General features: G+C 39.4%; 1 protein-coding gene across 17 annotated transcripts in view; it reads right to left on the reverse strand.

The window, feature by feature from the left end:
• DAB1 (DAB adaptor protein 1) overlaps positions 1–19,395 on the reverse strand; it is a 416,583-nt gene that overhangs the window by 209,624 nt on the left and 187,564 nt on the right. The window contains exon 1 of one of the 17 annotated variants that reach the window (XM_061633185.1): positions 8,238–8,286. The exons of the other annotated variants lie outside the window; for them this stretch is intronic. The gene's annotated coding sequence lies outside the window, so the exon portion shown is untranslated. Of the gene's footprint in view, positions 1–8,237; positions 8,287–19,395 lie in introns of those variants that run through there. 17 annotated transcript variants of the gene reach the window in all.

Consider the following 19,395-nt stretch of genomic DNA (forward strand, 5'->3'; position numbering starts at 1 on the left):
TAGTAAGTCTCATGAGTTCAATGGGGGCATACTCTCAAGAAACTGGGTATAGGATATTTGCAGCTAAAGTCAAATTGCCTTAAAAATTCCTGGTTGTAAAATAAAAGTTTGGTGATGGCACCTTAAATAATGTTAATATTTTAATTTGAAAATGTTACATTTCAGGACATTCTTTCTATGAATACTTGATGCAAACTGAAGGTTGTTTTAAAAAAAAGCTATGATAAATGTGATTGTTTGAATTTTCTTCCCTCACCCCCGTATGTGCATGGGAAACTAGATGACAGAGAGATGGGTTTTAGCATGGCTATACAGTAATTATTATTTTAATGTATTGATCACCTTTCATATAAATTTTAAGGAAATTTAGAACTGTACAATAAAAACTAAATATAGGTTTTTGTCTAACATGGAATGGCAAGCCTTTTCTTTTCTTCTTTTTTATCTTATTTGTCCTTCAACATCTCAGAAAGGTGCCTCTGTTCAAGTTTTGGCAATATACTAATATATTTACATGAAAAATTAATAATATAAAGGCAGGTGATCAGTGCCGGATTTAGACTTGGTGAGGCCCTAAGCTCTTTCTGAAGTGAAGGGTCAAATCTGTAAAGAAGTTTGGAGCAGCCACATTAAAAGATAAGGGCAGGGTATTCCAGGCAGGGGGTTGTCAACCCTGCTTGGATATGGATGTCTTTGCAGAGGATCCCTAGTCAAGCATTACTAACATCACAATCCAAACTATCTACTCAGAAGTAAGTCCTGTTGAGTTCTATGGGGCTTAGTTCCTTAATAAGCATGTTTATAATTGCTGCCTTCAGGAGCATCCATCTGTGCTCCCATCTAACATCTCTGCAACACTAGGCTCCTTTCTTCCAATAATGGCCTGGCCTGAGGGCACGTAAACCCTTCTTGCCAGAAGCAAGGAAGCTAGATTAAATGTTCCCTAAAGTTGTTGAACTGTGACCTGGGAGACCAGGGTTCAAATCCCCACACAGCCATGAAGCTCACTGGGTGACCTTGGGCCAGTCACTGCCTCTCAGACTCAGAGGAAGGCAATAGTAAACCACCTCTGTCTGAATACTGCTTACCATGAAGACCCTATCTGGGACTAACTTGAAGGCAGTCCATTTCCATTTTGCATCACCCTAAGCTTGTGAGAAAGAATGACCTTATTTTACACCCTATTTTAGGTAAGATTTCTATTTTAATCTCCAGAGAATTTTTTTTGAATGGCATGCTCCAAGCAACTGTGGTTGATACAATGTATCATGCTTAATGATATCACTAGGGCCTGCCCCGTGATGTCACTAGGGCCCGCCCCATGACGTCACTAGGGGCCGCCCCGTGACGTCACTAGGGCCCGCCCCGTGACATCACTAGGGCCCGCCCCGTGACATCACTAGGGCCCGCCCCGTGACATCACTAGGGCCCGCCCCGTGACATCACTAGGGCCCGCCCCGTGACATCACTAGGGCCCGCCCCCATTTTCTCAGGTTTTTGGATGGCTCCGACCTGGCAACCCTAATCATGTGTGTATTTTTGTCCTAGTTTTTCCCCTTGGAACCTATTTCTGATATTTTTAAAAAAATATGACTAATTTTAAAATGTCCTTTTTTATTTGATGTGAATTTTTCTTTGTTCTTTAGTACAGGGAGTACAGAATAATTGTTTTTTTCAGTCTATGTAAAAAAAATTGAGCAGTGTACAATTATTATTGACCTAAATTCAGGCTACTTCCTTTTATCTTATTTAGGCATTCCATCAGCAAGAGCATTCCATATTAAAAGAAATATGCAAATAAATGGGCAGATGGCTTTCTTTTCAACTCTCTCTTATATAGAATTTGCTTTGCACTTCTCGGGAAATTCTCAGTACTATGCAGAATCAGAAACTTCGTTCTTAACAGAAAATGAAAAGGAGACCTCTTCAGAGAGTTCATTGTATCCTGCTTTCTTCAAAGGAATGAACTTTAAAAGGTGTTTCATTTTGGTTAATTTACGGTTTATCTTGAGTACCATTGCCAGGCCAGAAGCATCCCAAACACCGAGATTTCAGGGGTGGGCTCTAATGATGGTCCAGGGGTGGGCCCTAGTGATGTCATGGGGCAGGCCCTAATGATGTCACAAGATGGGCCCTGGTGATGTCATTAAGCATGACACATTAAGCACAGACCACAGTTGCTTAGAGCATACCACTCAAACAAAAAATATTCTCTGATTGGAAATTAAGATAGAAATCTTAGCTAAATGACGGTGTTCCCAAGTCCAGCTGAAGTGATGGGATCATTCTTCCTCACTTGCTTAGGGAGACTGGATAGGGAACATTTAATCTAGTATACTTGCTTCTGGCAAGAAGGGTTTAAGTGCCCTCAGGCTAGGCCAGTCACTAGAAGACCATTGTAGGAAGAAGGGAGCCTAGTGTTGTGGAGATGTTAGATAGGAGCACTCAGGAATAAATGTGGATGCCCTGAAGGCTGCAATTGTAAGCATACTGACTAAGGGATTAAGCCCCACAGAATTCAACAGGACTTACTTCTGAGTAGCTATGGTTAGGATTGTGCTATTGGTCAGGCTTGACTAGCGATCCTCTGCACAGATATTGATATCCAACCAGGGTTGGCAACTCCCTGCCTGGAATGCCCTGCCCCTGCCTTTTAACATGGCTGCTCCAAACTTCTTTACAAACTTGACTCTTCACTGCAGGGAGAGGTTTGAGAAATGAGTAAGAATTAAGAAGATTCTCTGCCCTTTCCTGCTTACCCTCTGGGCTTCTATAAACTCACTTTGACAGTCAACCCAATTCCAGTGAGTACTAACTGAAGACAGAAAGCACCCATGGTGTCTACCTTCACAGGCAGTAGCTTGGGAGCAATAGCAATTGAAGCCACACTTCCCAGCATGTGAATTCTCTTCTACCACCATTGGGCAAGAAAGAAACCATTATGCCAACAACAAGGCGCATCATCAGCGGGTTTAACGGGGTTGAGCTGAGCGCATGGAAACACTGTTGTTGCTTCTATGGATGTAAGGGAGTGAGGTTAAGGTAAATGAAATGCCTCCCCTTAAATATTAGAAAGGTGCCATCTCTGTCATCTTTTCAGCACCTACTGACCACCTTCCTCTTTCAACAAGCCTTTGAAGTAGACACTTTATCCCACTCTGTGTCTATGTTGGAATTGCTTTTTAATATGTTTTAAAAACTTCTTTAAAAAAATATTTTTAAGCTTTTAAAAATGTTTTTAAAGATGTTTTCTTTTAATATATTTTAAAGTCTGTTTTTATGATGTTTTAAAGTATTTTTAGTGCTTTTGTTTGCCGCTCTGTCCTCCTACCTCGAGGAAGGGCGGGATATAAATATAATAAATAATAATAAATAAATAAAGCACATCCAACTCACATTTAAAGTGCATGACTCCCCTAAAGAATCCTGGGAATTCTTCCCACCACCCTTAACAAACTACAGTTCCAATGATTCTGTGGTGGGATTCGTGTCCTTCAAATGTGTGTTGAATGTGCTTTAAATGAACAGTGTGGATCTGCCCTAGGTATGCTGTGCATTCATTAGTGAATTGAAAAGAACAATTTTAAAAGATATTTTTTTAAACACGGGAAGGGTTGTAGCTCACTGATAGAACATATGGTTTGCATGCAACAGTCCAAACTTCAATTTCTGGAAAAGACTATTGCCCAGAATCCTAGACAGACAATGCTAATCCATGTCATCAGTACTGAGCTAGATGGTACCAAATGGCCTGAGTCAGTATAAGGCAGATTTCTTTGTCCCTAAAAGTAGAAAGATGCCCAAGAGCCATAGTGACTCCAAAATGTATTTATGTATTTTATTTACACCATTTATATACCGCTTTATTGTAAAAATTGTCAAAGCAGTTTACAGAAGGAGTTAAAACAATAAAATGATTGGGGGGAAAAGTGAAAGATAGGTATTTAAAAACATTCAAAATAATAAAACCAACAATCAGTTAAAAACAGATAAAAACACAATAGCTTCTACATGCCTGGGTAGGCTTGCCTAAATAAAAATGTTTTTAGCAGGTACCAAAAAGACTACAATGAAGATGTCCACCTAATGTCAATAGGTGGGGAGTTCCAAAGCATAGGTGCTGCCAACACAAAGAACCGATTGCTTACAAGAGCAGAACAAGTACTATGTGGAACCCGTAACATCGAAAGCATACCTTGAACACAGCTTGGTAGCAAATCAGCAACCAGTACAGATTTCAGAGCAGAGGTATTATGTGCTGATAGGGCCTCACTCATTTCAGCAATCGTGCCACAGTATTCTGCATTAACTGCAGCCCCCGGGTCAGGTTGTGCTGCACAGGGATTTCTGTGATCTTGGTTGACTGGCTGCCAGGAATTTTTTAATTTGGGTTTTTGGTTAGGAACTCTGACTGGTTGTGGGATGCTGAGTTTTTTTGCCTTACTGATAGGAATGTTGTTGTCGTTGGTATGGTATTGCATTTAGGAAATCATCACTGTCTTTTTTCTTTTAATATTTGCATTTCATTTACCTTTAGCCTCACTCATTTACATCCATAGAAGCGCAGTGTTTCCATGCGCTCAGCTCAACCCCCTTAAACCCACTGATGATGGACCTTGTTAGTTGCATGATAGTTTGTTTCTTGCCCAATAGTGGTAAAAGAGAATTCACATGCTGGGAAGTGTGGCTTTAATTGCTATTGTTCCCAAGCTACTGCCTGTGAAGGTAGACCAAACCATGTGTGCTTTCTGTCTTCAGTTAGTACTCACTGGAATTGGGTTGGCTGTCAAAGTGAGTTTATAGAAGCCCACAGGGTAAGCAGAAAAGGGCGGAGAATCTTCTTAATTCTTACTCATTTCTCAAACCCCTCCCTGCAGTGAAGAGTCAAGTTTGTAAAGAAGTTTGGAGCAGCCATGTTAAAAGGCAGGCGCAGGGCATTCCAGGCAGGGGGTTGCCAACCCTGGTTGGATATCAATATCTGTGCGGAGGATCCCTAGTCAAGCCTGACCAGCAGCACAATCCTAACCATAGCTACTCAGAAGATGCATGTTTTCAGGCTGCTATGCTTAAACTTCCCAATTTGCCAGGTGGGCATGGTCAATTAAAAACATACAGCACACCTAGAATTTTGCTAGAATATATTTCACCTTCCACTGTTTTATCTGAGACACTCCTGATGTCCATTGGAAACTATTCTGCAAAACAGTCAGTGCCTTTATTCCACAATTGTTTTTGATGGGTGGGCACTGGGCAGAGGGGAAGCCCCTTCCCTTTCCAGAAGGAAAACACTGTGAATAGTATCATTTTTTCAGGGTTTCCTCCACATTTTTATTCTACAGCAGGCACATGTAGCTTCCCACCAAAATTTAAACCAAAGCTGTCCCTGGTCACATCCACACCAGACCTTTATTTGACCTTAGACAGTCATGACTTCTCCCAAAGAATCATGAGAAGTATAGTTAGTGAAGGGTGCTGAGAGTTGCTAGGAGATGCCCTGTTCCTCTAACAAGGCTTCAATCAGAATGGATGATTGTTAAACCACTCTGGCCACTGGAACTCTGTCAGGGGAATAAGAGTCTCCTCTCAGCACCCTTCACAAAGTACACTTCCCAGGATTCTTTGGCCATGATTGTCTAAAGTGAAATAGTCTGGTGTTTGTGTGGCCCCCTGATTAGGCAAGCTCAGCAGCTGTGAGTCTGGCTTTTAGAACACTGACAATTGGTTATTACTGAGCATGCCCGGCCTTATCATTGAGTTCAATGCTAAATTTCTTAAATATCAGCTAGGCATTTTTTTTAACCTTTAAACTGCAGAAGTCAGAGTATGGGGCAAGGTCAGTAAAGGATTACAGGTACTCTGTGAACATGGCTGATTTTTAATTAATTTCAACAAATTATGAGAACTCTTGCAGAAAAAAGTCCAAAAGGAGTCCGATTTTTTCTCTCTTTTTACGCTTTGAACTCTTGATTCTCTCTGACTGTTTTGAGTATCGCCATCAAAATTTAGAGTGTTGTTAAGCAAGAGTTTCTGAGTTCAGTACTGTAAGTTTTGTAAGGTTTTGTTTTGAAATGACCTTAAGTGAAGCATCAGAATGGCATGGGGGTATTTTCAATTTAACATTGCGGAATGAGAAAAATCCATGCTGACTATAGTATACAGCCACTCTTGTGGCTGTATAATCAAATGCACATAGGAACTGCACATTAGTAACAGAAAGCTCTTTAGTCACAGAAAACACACTGGATCAAAAAAGTCATAGAGTGATGATACAAAGTTTAGTATGTGCCTTCAAAGGGCATAATGTACATATTTAAACTGTTTTCCATTATATCCTTCATCATTAAAGAAATAAACAATTTTTTCACCTCCAAAGTAATTTGCAAATGTAAACTCTTGCTGTTGTGAACAACGTAAGGCACATTGACACATTTTATTTAATGGTTCAGGCAGCTCAGCTGAAGCATGCTTAAAGAGTAAACCATATCGGTTTCAAAGTAATAGCTACTAATAGCCTGATACGATACTGATAAAGAAGAACAAGAAGTCAAATTTTACGCCTGACTGCACTTCATTTTGTCTCCTGTTCAGTGACAGAATTCAATATGGTGTAGCTTAGAGTGACAGCATCATGCAGGGGCTGTCACCTAAGGGAGCTTATACATCTTGAAATTTTTCACAAAAGTGAAACTGAATGACAGCAAAATAAAATGATGCTTTTAACTCAAGTTGGTAGATCAGAAAAGTCAATGAAAACATTCAGAGTTAGTTTAGGCCCTTTGGTGATAGATCTTTCCAAGAAAACAGCTGCAGCTTCTCAAATACTGAAATGCTTTAAGCAGGCAACTCAACACATCAAACCAGAGAGCAATATCTCCATTGAGGATAAAATGGTTTAAAAGCAATACAGGCTCTGTTGGAATTGTTTAATAAAGCTATATGACACTTTTTTCCTTGGAATTATGTTTCTGACTGTAACAGTGATATATATCTACTCTTCTCTCACTTACACATAAATATATGGAACTAGGAAGCATATAATCAACAGAACCTACCCAGAGACATTATTGTCAGGGAAAACCCATCTAAATTGACTTATTTCTTTTCTTTTTAAGTCAGATGGTTGTTGGAGATATATGCCTAAATCTGCTTCTGCTCCTCTACTGTCACAGCCTCCAAGTTGCTACACTTTGTCATAGACTAGAAAAGAATGCAAACCTTTTTTAAAATAAAACATTTTTAAAACAGTGAAAGATACTGGACAATGTTACTTTCTTATTCTCTCTTCTTCCAATGTGGTAACGATACTTTAGTAAATTACATACTGAGAAAGAAAGGTAATTATTTGCTACGTCCAAGATGTATAATCACGTTATCAATCCCAGTTATGCCATCAACACCATGACAAAGTTCTTCTGTGCTCACTTTCCCAATACATTTTAGATCATTAGGATTCCCTCCCATTATGGCATGGACCCATGACAGGACATGAATAAGATTCTCTTTTATTCATGCTTATTTTGCATATATGTAAAATATGCTGGTCCTTAATTCTCCTTAACCATTTTCTTCTGGACGTCTCTTTTCTTAACCAAAGTGACTTTAACCATTACTACCTTTTGGTTGTAGGAAGCTTACTCTGGTAGTAATGATCTTGATATATAACACTAACTCTCTTTATTTTTCTATACCTTGTCCAAGTCATAATTTATATCCTGGCTTTCTGGCCTTATATTTCTGTTTCCAAATATCTCCAATGTGAGAACAAAAGAAACAAGCAGAATCTATTATCCAATGAAGCCTAAAAATGTATGACATTAGGAGATTCTGTGAACTGAAATGAAACTCTTTACATGCCATGGGCAGAGATATGAACCTTTTCTGATCTGGATTCCACATGGCAAATTAGAACTGGCCATTCTTAACAATGCCCGCTGTGATATACATTCCATTTTCATCCATGTACCTACATTATTCTTAAAATGAGTGGTTTTCCTATACTTTGGACATTTTCTTTGGCTATACCTTAGATAAATTTTGTGTTTACCATTTCTGTAAAAGAAAATACTGTATTCACTCAAATGTACATTGGATTTAGAAATGTCTTTCTTCTATTTTCTATACAGTATTAACACCCTACAAGAGCTGAATAGTCTTTTAACATCACTTGTGAAAAAAATCATGGACTTCTGCTATTAACCTTGTATTCCTATGCATATTTACTCAGAAGAATGCCTTACTATGTTTAGTAGCTCTTAGGGCATGATCCTATGGTCTCCACAGACAGAGAGGTTGCCACGCCCGGCCTCCAAGAGGTCTTCTGTATCTTTAAAAATTGTGCAGGGGGAAGGGATATTTCCACCTTGTGGTTTTTCCCGTTACAGTATTGCAAGAACACCTGCACTTGGCTGACTTTCTCTTCTCCTAAATATAGAGGGTCAGGCTCAGGCCCTGAACCTGGCAACCCTAGGACCAAGAATAAATAAAACACAATAATTAATACAGCATTGAAGTCTGTGTAGCTGTAGTTACAAAATATCAACTGTTTAAACAAACCAAGATGTAGCTCCTTGAGTTACAGACCCATCTGATCTCTTCTTTGTAGAATTCCAGGTTCAAGAATGGCACTAAATAAATAAATACTATAGGTTGCAATCTTATGCACACTTACCTGGAAGCAAGCATAACTGATTCAACAGGACTTACTTGCAAGTAAACTTGCACAGGATTACCATTTTGCAACAGTTTTAAAGCAAAAGCTCCTTATGTTAGGAGACAGGAAAATAAAGTGGCAAGATACAAGGTATAAGGTAAACTAGAGCCACTTTATTAAACTACAACACTAAAACTTCTGTACTGCATTGAGAAATTATGTGGGAAACCTTCAACTCTATAAGGCTCCTAAGCCACCTGTGCTTGGGCAAGTCTACCCTGCAGGTTTGAAAAGGTGGCTTTAATTCCACCTCTTTCCCCCTGCCATACCCCTTCACGTGGGGGAGGGTGGCCTTCCCAATTCATGCCTCCTTTAAGCCACACAACTAAAATTAGTGACATGAGTTAACCTCAAAAGTGACCCATACTCCGCCCAATGGGTTACAGAGCCCTGTGTGCAGGTCTCTGGAATCACAATGCTCTGGAAAAGTATTTCATGGTACTCACCTTTTGTGCCAGCTCTTCCCTTTCCTGCACACACCTGCCAAGTGGCCGAATTGAACCAATCAAGTTAATTATCTGGCACTTATCACTAACTGCACCTACCCAGCACCGCAATGTGAAAAAAAAAAATCTCCATCCACCAGCCAATCACAGGAGACAGCAAAAAAATCCTGCTTGGCCCTGACTAAGGCGAAAAGCTGATCTCACACTACATACTGGGGGTGGCTGCCAGTGCAGGAGCTGAACCGGAAGTGGTCCCTCCCTCCCTGCAAAAGTGCTCCTGCCCAGACTTCTTTAAAGCCGGACTGAGGGAACACCATTATCATGCCATTACTGGGAGAGAGAGATTCAGCACTGCCAAGTTTCTTAATCTTGGGGTAGTTCTGCTGCTCTGCTGAACTTGCAGAATTTCTAATTTCAAAATTCACCGTCTGGTGTGGTTTTTAAAAAAGCACTAGATAAAAAGTAATGTTGATGTGATCACACTATTACATCAGAAATATTTTTGCCTTATATTGAATGAATTCACATGTACACACGAGAATTAATGAAATCACAGTGCAAAAAGAAGCCTTGATAACGTTTAATATTTTTCTCCTTTTTGATCAGTGTTTTAATTTGTGAGTTGTGTTCAACCAAGTCCTACTCAGATTAGACCCATTGAGATTAAAGAAACTAAATTACTCATGTCTATTAATTTAAATGGGTCTGCTCTGAATAGGACTAGCACTGAATACCACCCTGTGGATTGTATTCAATGCAGCACCAAGGAGAACATTCCAACAACACAAGGATTTCTCTTTGTACAACAGGCCGTTCTCTCCCTCTCCTCCCCCCATGTACCCCTAAATGTGTTCTGAGGATTCCTCCAGCTCTCCAGAACAGATTTGGGGATGGCATAGGTCCGTTCATGGGGAGGAAGGGGGGAAATCTCATTGTACTAGTGCTAATCCTTGAAGTAGCACTTTTATTTAGTTAAATACCGTCCTATATGTTTATGTGATAGTGCATATCTGTAATCTGTAAAAGAAAAAGAAAAAAACACTGAAAAGTGCAGGAAACTTTACATATATTGCAGCCTGAACAAAGTTCATATTTTAAAATAAGAAATACATGGGAGGATGGGCGATCACTAGCACCAATCTGGGAGTGGAGAAGGTAACCATTGCTGGTAAGGAGTCCTCCTACCATACACTTCTTCCCACATCCTTGATGGCAGTTAGAGTCTAGAATTCCCTTTCCTCACTGATATCACTAGTGGTTCTGGCTGTCTTGTCCCAAGCAGAGAGGCAAAGAGTAAGCCCTCCCCTGGAAGTGCACACATAGCAGGATCAACCTGGAAGTGAAGTTATTAACAAATCTCTAGATCAGGCAAGTACCCCCACCCCTCTCAAACTTTTCTATTCCACTATGTTCCAATGCCAGAAGGATGCTTGGCAGAAACAGTGGTGTCACTAGGGTTGGTGTCACCCGGTGCGGTAACTCATGGTGTCCCTGTGATGTTCATGTATTAGTGTATATATGGTAAGTGCTGTTTGTATAGGAGATATATGGTAAGTGGAATGAAAGAGGAGGGGGGAGTGAATGGGCAGTAGAATGCTGGATGATTGGCTGAGTGTTTAGAATGGCTGAGGGTATAAATGGAAGGATGACAGTTAAATCTGGGTGGACGGTGAACGTGAGTGGGTTGTTTTGGTGGGTTTTTGAGAGGAGATTGGGTGGAGAGTTGGTGGATGTGAGGAGAGTGTGGAGTTTGGATTAATACTAAGACCAGTACCTCAGGAATAGATGAAACCATATGCTTAAGTGCCTTTATAAAGTAATCTTGTTATCTCTGTTATTTAATAAATATATTTGGTTTACCAAAGGCCTGATCCTTGGCTGGGGTTCCACAGACCAGAAGGGAGGGTAAGGTAAATACCAAGGCTGAAGGGTAACAAATGGTGGCAGCGGTGAAGAGAATAACACCACAAGTATTCAGAGCAAACCAGGATTATCTGCATTGATACAAAGGGGTTGGGACAGTTTAAGCACGCAGTCACAGAGGTAACCTGATAGAGAGACTCAGGCAGAGTCTCTGGGAATACGGGTTATAGGACGTGACTGGTGGTGCTGCCTAGCAGGGGGATCTGGTGAGGTCTATGCTAGAGCGGGGAGAGAAACCATAAAAAAGGACAGTCCGGACTGGTGGAGTCCCTGGTGGTGCCTAGTGACAGGCAGTAACCACAAGCAGGTAGGAACCTGACAGGGAGAGCCAGGGAAGGGTGTCACAGTCACCCCCATGGACCTCCTCCCATACCAGACCTAGGGTGCCTTGGGGCAGGGTGGCTCTGGGTTAGGGTTGCCATATTCCAGTTCCACAAATCCGGGCAGGCTAACTTGCATATTGTGCAAATATTTGCATATTATGCAAATATTTGCATATTAATATTTGGATTGTCCAGTTGTTTTGTTTTTGTGCCTAGGAATTACCACCAAAAACTGGGGAAAGATGTGAGAAATCGTTTCTTAAAAAAAACTTAACGTTTTCAGCCTTAAATGCCTAGACTCTAGTTTCCAACACTATGGAATGTTGATTGATTGATTAAGAGGATTTATATCCTGCCCATCTGCTGTTAAAAACAGAGCTCAGGACAGCTTACAAATATAAGAAAAACAATAAAAATGCACAATCAATATAAAAACATAATTTAAAAAACAAAATAGCAACAAACATAAAGTAAGTCAGGGCAGCAGTACGGTTAACCATTACATATACGATATATTTCAGAGATGTGGTGGGTGGAGAAAAACAAGCCAAAATGTTAGGAAAAGGAGTCTTTCACGCCACATGCTCAGTTCTAAATACTGTTGCAGCAAGTTTTACAAGGTCCTCCAGTATTCCACTGGTGCAGGCACTCAGACATTCAAAGTATCTGCATGTTTCTTAGGTTTTATAAAAGCAGAGCTTTGCTTAACTCAAAATTTCTTCTCCCTTTGATCAACCACATCTACACAGGTTCCACCTCCATACTCAAAATGAAACTGGGCCTGGAAGTGTGCAACAACCCCACACATACCTTGCTAATTAGATTACCAATGCCAGGATGTCTGTCTTATCTACTACTCTCCTGCTCCCCCCCCCACCGGGCATCATGAAAGACCCAGTCCTGGGCTCAGAAAAAGTCCTCTTCAAAGTACTTGTTTTAATTAAAATAATAATTATAAGTTCTTGCTCTTATCACTAATGGGAGTTAATTATCTTGCATATGCTGCTGTTGCTTCTATGGCTGTAATGGAATGAGGTTAAAGATAAGTGAAATGCAAATAGGGGGAAAAAACACAAAAGGCAGTAACACTTTCCTAAATGTATTACCATACCAACCACAACAAGATTCCTATGAGTAAGGCAGAAAACTAAGCATCTCACAACCAGTCAGGATTCCTAACCAAAAACCAAAAATATGATAAATGAAGAAATATTTATATAAGCATGACTATCAAATATATTTATTATTTACACAAACTGTAAAGATATTTATAGTGCAATCCTAGGTTTATTTATTCAGAAGCACGTCCCAGTGTATTCAGTGGAACTTACTCAAACAGGGACAGAACTGCAACCTCAAGTGATAAGCAACTTCATTCACACAACCCAAAATTCTGAATCATGCCACTTTATGCTGTTTTGCAACTGTTTATACTTGTTTTTATGGTTATTGGATTTTAAATGGCTTTATTTCTTGTTGTGAGCTGCCTTGGTTTCCAACCCTACCTCACAGGGTTGTTGGAAAGACTGCACACACACACACACTGCAGATGTATAAATACATACAGCCCATATAATAGTTTATTGTCAAACCAGTTGGTCATTGCAGAAAAATCAGTATTAGTTTTTAAAAAATCAGTATTAGTTTCCTGCAGAATAAAAACTGTAATACCTAAGTAAGCCCTGCCTACTTGCTTTAAAATAGGACTGGAGGGGGGGGGGACAGAAAGAGAACACAAACACAATTCTTTCTTACATTCACTCCAAAGTCCCATTGATTTTCAGCACATTCATAACCATGTCTACTCAAAAGTAAATCCTATTGAATTCAGTGGGATTTACTCTGTACATATGGGATTAGCAATGCTTTTACCCCCACAAAAGCAAGTATTGGGAAGGTTTTCAAAACACTGCCCAGGATCTGACTCCTATACACAAGAGGGGGAAAAACTGAAATCTGTATATACTTACCCAATTTATGAGATTTTCAGATAAACCGGAGGGGGGGGAACCACCATTTTCTGGCCTTGCAATGAGGTTTACTAGACACTGCCACAGGTCAACCAAACACTTCACTGATTGGCTGCAATCCTGAACGGGCGGGGTTAAAGCTACGAAGTGCTATACAGTAGTTTAAAAAAAGATTTAACGGGGGTGGGTGGGCCTGACGTTTTTATGTATATCTCGAGAACCGGACCACTTAGAAACTTAATTTTTTTTTAAATTAAAGCTGAGAATCCGGGCCAGCTAAGGGGCTAAACGGGTGCTGGGTGGCATGCAAAGAATCCGGGTAAAACCCGGCTAACCGGGCAATATGGCAACCCTACTCTGGGTGACACCCCCCTCTCATGGTGTCACCCTGGTGCGGTTCGCACTCCCCACACCCAGCTAGTGACGCCGCTGGGCAGAAAGAACAGTGATCAGTGAGATGGGCTGAATGAAAGGCAGCCAAAGAAAAAATCTGTTGTTTTCACCCATATGCCCCTTTTACTGTTAAAATCAGGCCCCTATCCCTTGCTTTCTATGTGTTGAGAAGCACGTGAATCTTTTTCCAGCATATCTAGTTCGGTCATCATGCATCTACTTTTTTATACTGATAGAGAGACCTGTATATGTTTACCAACAGTGAGATGGAACAAGTGCTCCCAAATATGGAGTCCATACCTCCCATCAAGGTGATGATGTACATTGTTTTTCCTTTTCTACCTGCCTTGATCCCTTTTAAAAGTGACTTTTAGAAGTCAACTTTTCGGCAACTCCCTTAGCAAAAACAATGCACTGGATTTTGGATCGAATTACTACTGATAGCATTGCCTCTATGCATTTCTGCTCAAAGCTTTCATTAATCATGACTATGTCAGAGAACAAAGAATCTCAAACATGTGGAAATATTTGCATTTTTTAAAATAACCTATTGTATATTCATTTAAATTGATGCAATGGAGCTGAGCTCAAGGTAACATAAAAAAATAGACACAAACCATAATAGTGTAAAATGGAGCTATCTCAGTGGCACTATCTTGATTATATAAAGTCACATTTGGCTTTATCAGTCTTCTAATGTTCAGTAAGAAAAGCTGAATGAACATTAAGTGCTCAGACTAGTTCTGGAAAGAAATTACTTATATTACTGTAGTGTGTGTATACACCAGTTCCAGGTATACCGAATATTAAATAGAAATTGCTAAAAATATTTACTGAGCATTTTCACTAAAATATTAAGTAAATATTTTCAAAAGCATGTTGCATTTGGGCATCCTATATGCAGTGACTCCACTTGTAAATAGTTTAGGTACATATCAGAACTTCCAAAACATCTAGTATGACTAATTTAAATTCAGCATGACAGTTGTTTCTCAAGGGAAATCAAGTGGTAAATGCGTAATGCAAAATATTCTCCCAGTCTCCCATTTGCCATATACTTAAATCGCATGAAACATTACTAGACAAGTTATCAGTCTAGAATCTGTACATTTTTTTCTAACTATTTGCAACACTAGATGAAGAATAATATGAACCCAATAAAGCTGAAACTAGAAATGCAGGCACATGGGAGCTTTGGCACTTCACACACGCTGAAGTTCTTTTAAAACACTAACCCACAGTAAATGGTCTGATCTAATTATTTTGTTCATCTTTAACCACAAACATGCTCAACTTTTCAGATGTGACTGAGAGAGTGATGCAGAAAATCAACTGTATATTTAGTTCTATTGTATTCATGTCAGAAATAATCACATTTAGGCACATATAATTTATATGCAAAGACACACCTGACTGAGGTTAGTAGAACTACAGGCAGCCCTTTTAATAAGTCTTACTTCTATATGCAGCAGAACAGGCATGGACTTAATAACTGAGTGAGACAATTCAGAGTGTGATTTAACTACTTCTAATCTGACCTGCCACGGTTAGGATATAACTAATACAAGAAATCTTTACACTACTTGCTCTAACTGCAGAGGTCAGGAGTGACTATGTTTGTAATTCAGTTGGACTTTACTTAGGAAGCCCCCTTTCCACTCTGGCATCACACTAAATGTTTCCAATTTGCAGGTTACATTTTTTTATTTAACCGGCAAAAAAAAAAAAAAAAGGAACCTGTCAAGAACAACTCTCCGAACAGTATGTCAATGTATCCTTCCAAATGACCTATTGTTATTATATTAATAACTTTTATTCCTGAGGGAAAGCTGCAACTGCTATCAAGTGTATATATTCAAATTACTACAGCCACTTTCAAGCTGCTCTTCTATTGCTTCTGGCAAATCCATAGAGCTACTTTTAAAGATTACAGCCTCAGATGGTATTGGTAACTGGAGTATCAAAGGAGATGGATCTAATGGCACATAAGAGTTTTAATGGAATTATTATTAGTAGAATGAGAACAAGGAACACAGAATCATTTGAAGGTGAAGTCCAAGAAATTGGGAATGCATCATGGCTGTGCTCAAGGTTTTCCAGCCTAAAACCTCAGTCCTTAGATCTGCATAGAATCTGGGGTTTTCCCTTGCTTTTTCAGGGCATAGCCACCATCATGGTCTGCCCATATAAGAAAATAAATTAATCTACACTTGCACTATATTAATCCATGAGAAAAAGTTCAATATGCTCACAACAGCCCTGTGAGGCAGGTTAGGCTGAGAAACTGTGGGAAGCATTCAACTAAATAATTGTGTTAGCATGACAGCACTTTCCCCCCTCTACCTCCTCATGCATTCCTCACATCATCCCCAAATCTGCTCTGGAGGGCTGGGAAAAACCCCATAACAGTTTTAGGGGGTGCACAGAGGAAGGAGAGGAGGAAAACATTCTATTGCACAGGAGAAATGTTTGCACTCACAGAACCAGTGACTTAGTGCTACACTGAATACAATCCAGAGTCTGGCCCAAGTTCACCAAATATTCATGGCTGAGTGGAGATTTGAATCTTGGTAGACCAGCTCCTATTCTGGCAATGTCTTGCAGACGACCTCTTTATTCCTGGTTATATTTGATTAATTTTGATGTGCTGTTTATAAATTAGTGCTGATGGGGTACATTATTACCATTAACAACATCATAAAAACTTTCTGTGTTTTAAATCTTTATAAACCACCTTATGGGGGCAGTTCGTTCTGAACGGCAGTCTAGAAATCTTTTAAATAAAGTGCAATGAATTAAGAATTCACAGACATTTGTGCATGCAAAATGTTAACAGAGACTGGCCCTCCACTATAATGTGCACCTATTTGCATATCTGCACTCTTGGGATTTTTAAAAAATGCACAGAAAGCAAGGATATTTGAAACTCTGCAGATTTTCCACTGATACCAAAGTATATAGGACATAAATACAGAAAACTCCACAGAAACAGAGTGAATGATTGTGTGCATCCCTACCTAAGGTATCTTTTCTCCTTCACTTCCTCACTGCTCTTCCTTCCTCAAAATTGAAAATCTGATATCTAATCAGAGTGTGCCAGTGATAGCAACTTGCTAATTTATATGATAAATCAAGTCTGTAACACAGCTGATGACTTATTGGCAGCCCTGGATTCAGGAACAGACTTACAGGACATGCATCAGTGTAACACTTTTACCATATTTCCTTTCCACTCTTTCCTTTTCCTTTTTTACTTTTTCATGTACTGTAATGCTCTAGAATCCTTTGTAAATGGGATTATTCTATTCCTGTACCAGATCACATTTGCACCATCATTCCAGCTCTCTTTCTTCATTATTGGAGCCTTTTTTCCTAATTTGAGAATACACACACACCCCTTAAATTACATTTCTTATTTGGTTCCAGGTATTGCATTCACTGAGGCTTCCAGTGTGACAAAGGGATTATGACAACACCATTTCCACAATGACCTGGAGACTGGTAGGCATGTGAGTTAGTGACCTTACACAATCCAGGACATTGTTTTCCCCCAATTACCTATCTCCTTGGCTACAAGAATTCAGTGCAGAGGACAACAAATCGTTCTTCTGCTACCCATAAGAAAACATTCTATGGTCAGTCCACACATTTCAATTAATACTGTGAAGTATAAAAAATACAAAAAGTTGTAAAATGTTAAACAGTTGAAACAGTATCAGAATAAAATCAGCAACAGAAAACAATACTGTGCAGAGAATTTAAAAAGCACTAAAACATTAAAAAACTGGGGAAACAGTGGTCCTGAGAGTAAGGAGGTGGTATCAGAGTTCACGGTGTGATGGGGGAAAAGTCCATCTGGTTCACATTTTAAAGCAAACCTACCTAATTTGCTCTTTCTGAACCAATACAGGAACTGAAATGCAGCTATCGTTTGCACTTTTCTGAATTTTACAATATAGTTCTCCAACCCCAAAATGCATATATTAGGGGAACATGTGCACACAGATACATATATTAATGAAAATAACATACAGAAATGCATTCTGCAGGGGAAATTGCTAGCACAAATGTGTATATTTAGGCAAAAATACATACCATCATGGGTATGTAAAGAGAAATAAGCACAGAACTGTGAACAAATTTTCACATGGGCTTTTGTTTTAAGTATTGCAAACTGATTCAGAAATGGGGCAAACTGAATTTGGGGATAAGAAAATGAAAAACTGAAATTTTCAGATTTGTCCATCCCTATTTGAACCCCAAAGTCTAACACATATAGTATTCAAATTGAAAATGCTGCAGAGCATTGCATTTGATCCCAGAAACTTGAGTGTGCTTTCACAGTGAACATGTAGTGCAATAAACATTGCAGGTTAATTTCTTCTCTAAAGCACAAAGCTTCCCTTCATGCTGTCAAAGTAAAAGCCAATTTGAAAACCTGGCTACAATATGGGTTTGTCTGTGTCCCCTATAGTCTGATACTAAACTTGATAGCAAAGACTGCAGTATATGGTAATTACAGCTCCACTTCAAAACAACAACAAATATACAGCATTCCACCCAATGACTGGGTTGAATTACATTACTATATATTCTCAAAAAAGAACATTAAGTATATACATTCAGCCATCATTAAGATTAAACAAATCTTATTATTATATGTAACGTGATTTGTTTTAACCTGGAGAGTACAGAGGTTCATGTCACTGTAATTGTAGCATGTTATATTGATTGACAGAGGTACATTTCAAAATTCAGCTAAAATACATACACTCCAGGGAGCTAAAAACGTCAAATGCTTTTCCTGAGGCCTTGTCATAGCAAAGACAGCTAGTGCTGTGATTCTATCATTTATAGAGGCTTCACAGAGATATGTTACTGCTATCTAATTTTTCCCTTCTATCCAGTGACATGAAATGGGGGGTCCTATGGGTACAGCAGCTTGATACAGTCAAAAAATTATGTGAGATTTTATCTACTTTAATGTAGTTCTAGGGCAAAACCTTGCTGAGGTGCTATGAAAATGAAATTCCACAAAGCATGTTGTTCATGTGAGACTAAAAAATGTCAGGTATGGTACAAACCCAGTGCTTTCATTCCATCATGGAAACATATAAGACTTTAATGCAATGTGATGCGATGAAGACAGAACTCCTTCCTCTCTCCTTGCTGTTTGCATCACTGCCAGTGATCAAGTAAAGAGAAGGGGGGGGAGTGTTTTTGGAAACAAGGAAGGCTGAATTGTAGGAGGAAGGATGCTGGGAATTCTTATTTATCTTGGATTTTAATCCAGCTGAGAAGCTTGAAAAGCTTGACTGTCCTGGGAGCCTCCAAAGTTCTCTCCGAGCCTAGTTGAGGAACTTCACTGGCATCTCTAATTACAGTCTTAACACAATATTCTTATGTAGTATCATGCCAAAAACACAAGGCGGGGGGGACTGACTCTAGTTGCAGTGGAAGCAAAACAAGTAGTTCCTTCTGCCTGCTCCTCGTAAGCTCCCATCCCTCAAAATTATTTAGAATCCATTTGTAAAGGATCAGTATAATGAAATGTGTAAAGACGAGGGGCTGCCTTAAACTTTGCAGGCCATGTTTAGATATTTATTTATTTTATTATTTATTTATTAGAT

The sequence above is a fragment of the Rhineura floridana genome, chromosome 6 (genome assembly GCF_030035675.1).
Source record: "Rhineura floridana isolate rRhiFlo1 chromosome 6, rRhiFlo1.hap2, whole genome shotgun sequence".
NCBI lineage: Eukaryota > Metazoa > Chordata > Lepidosauria > Squamata > Rhineuridae > Rhineura > Rhineura floridana.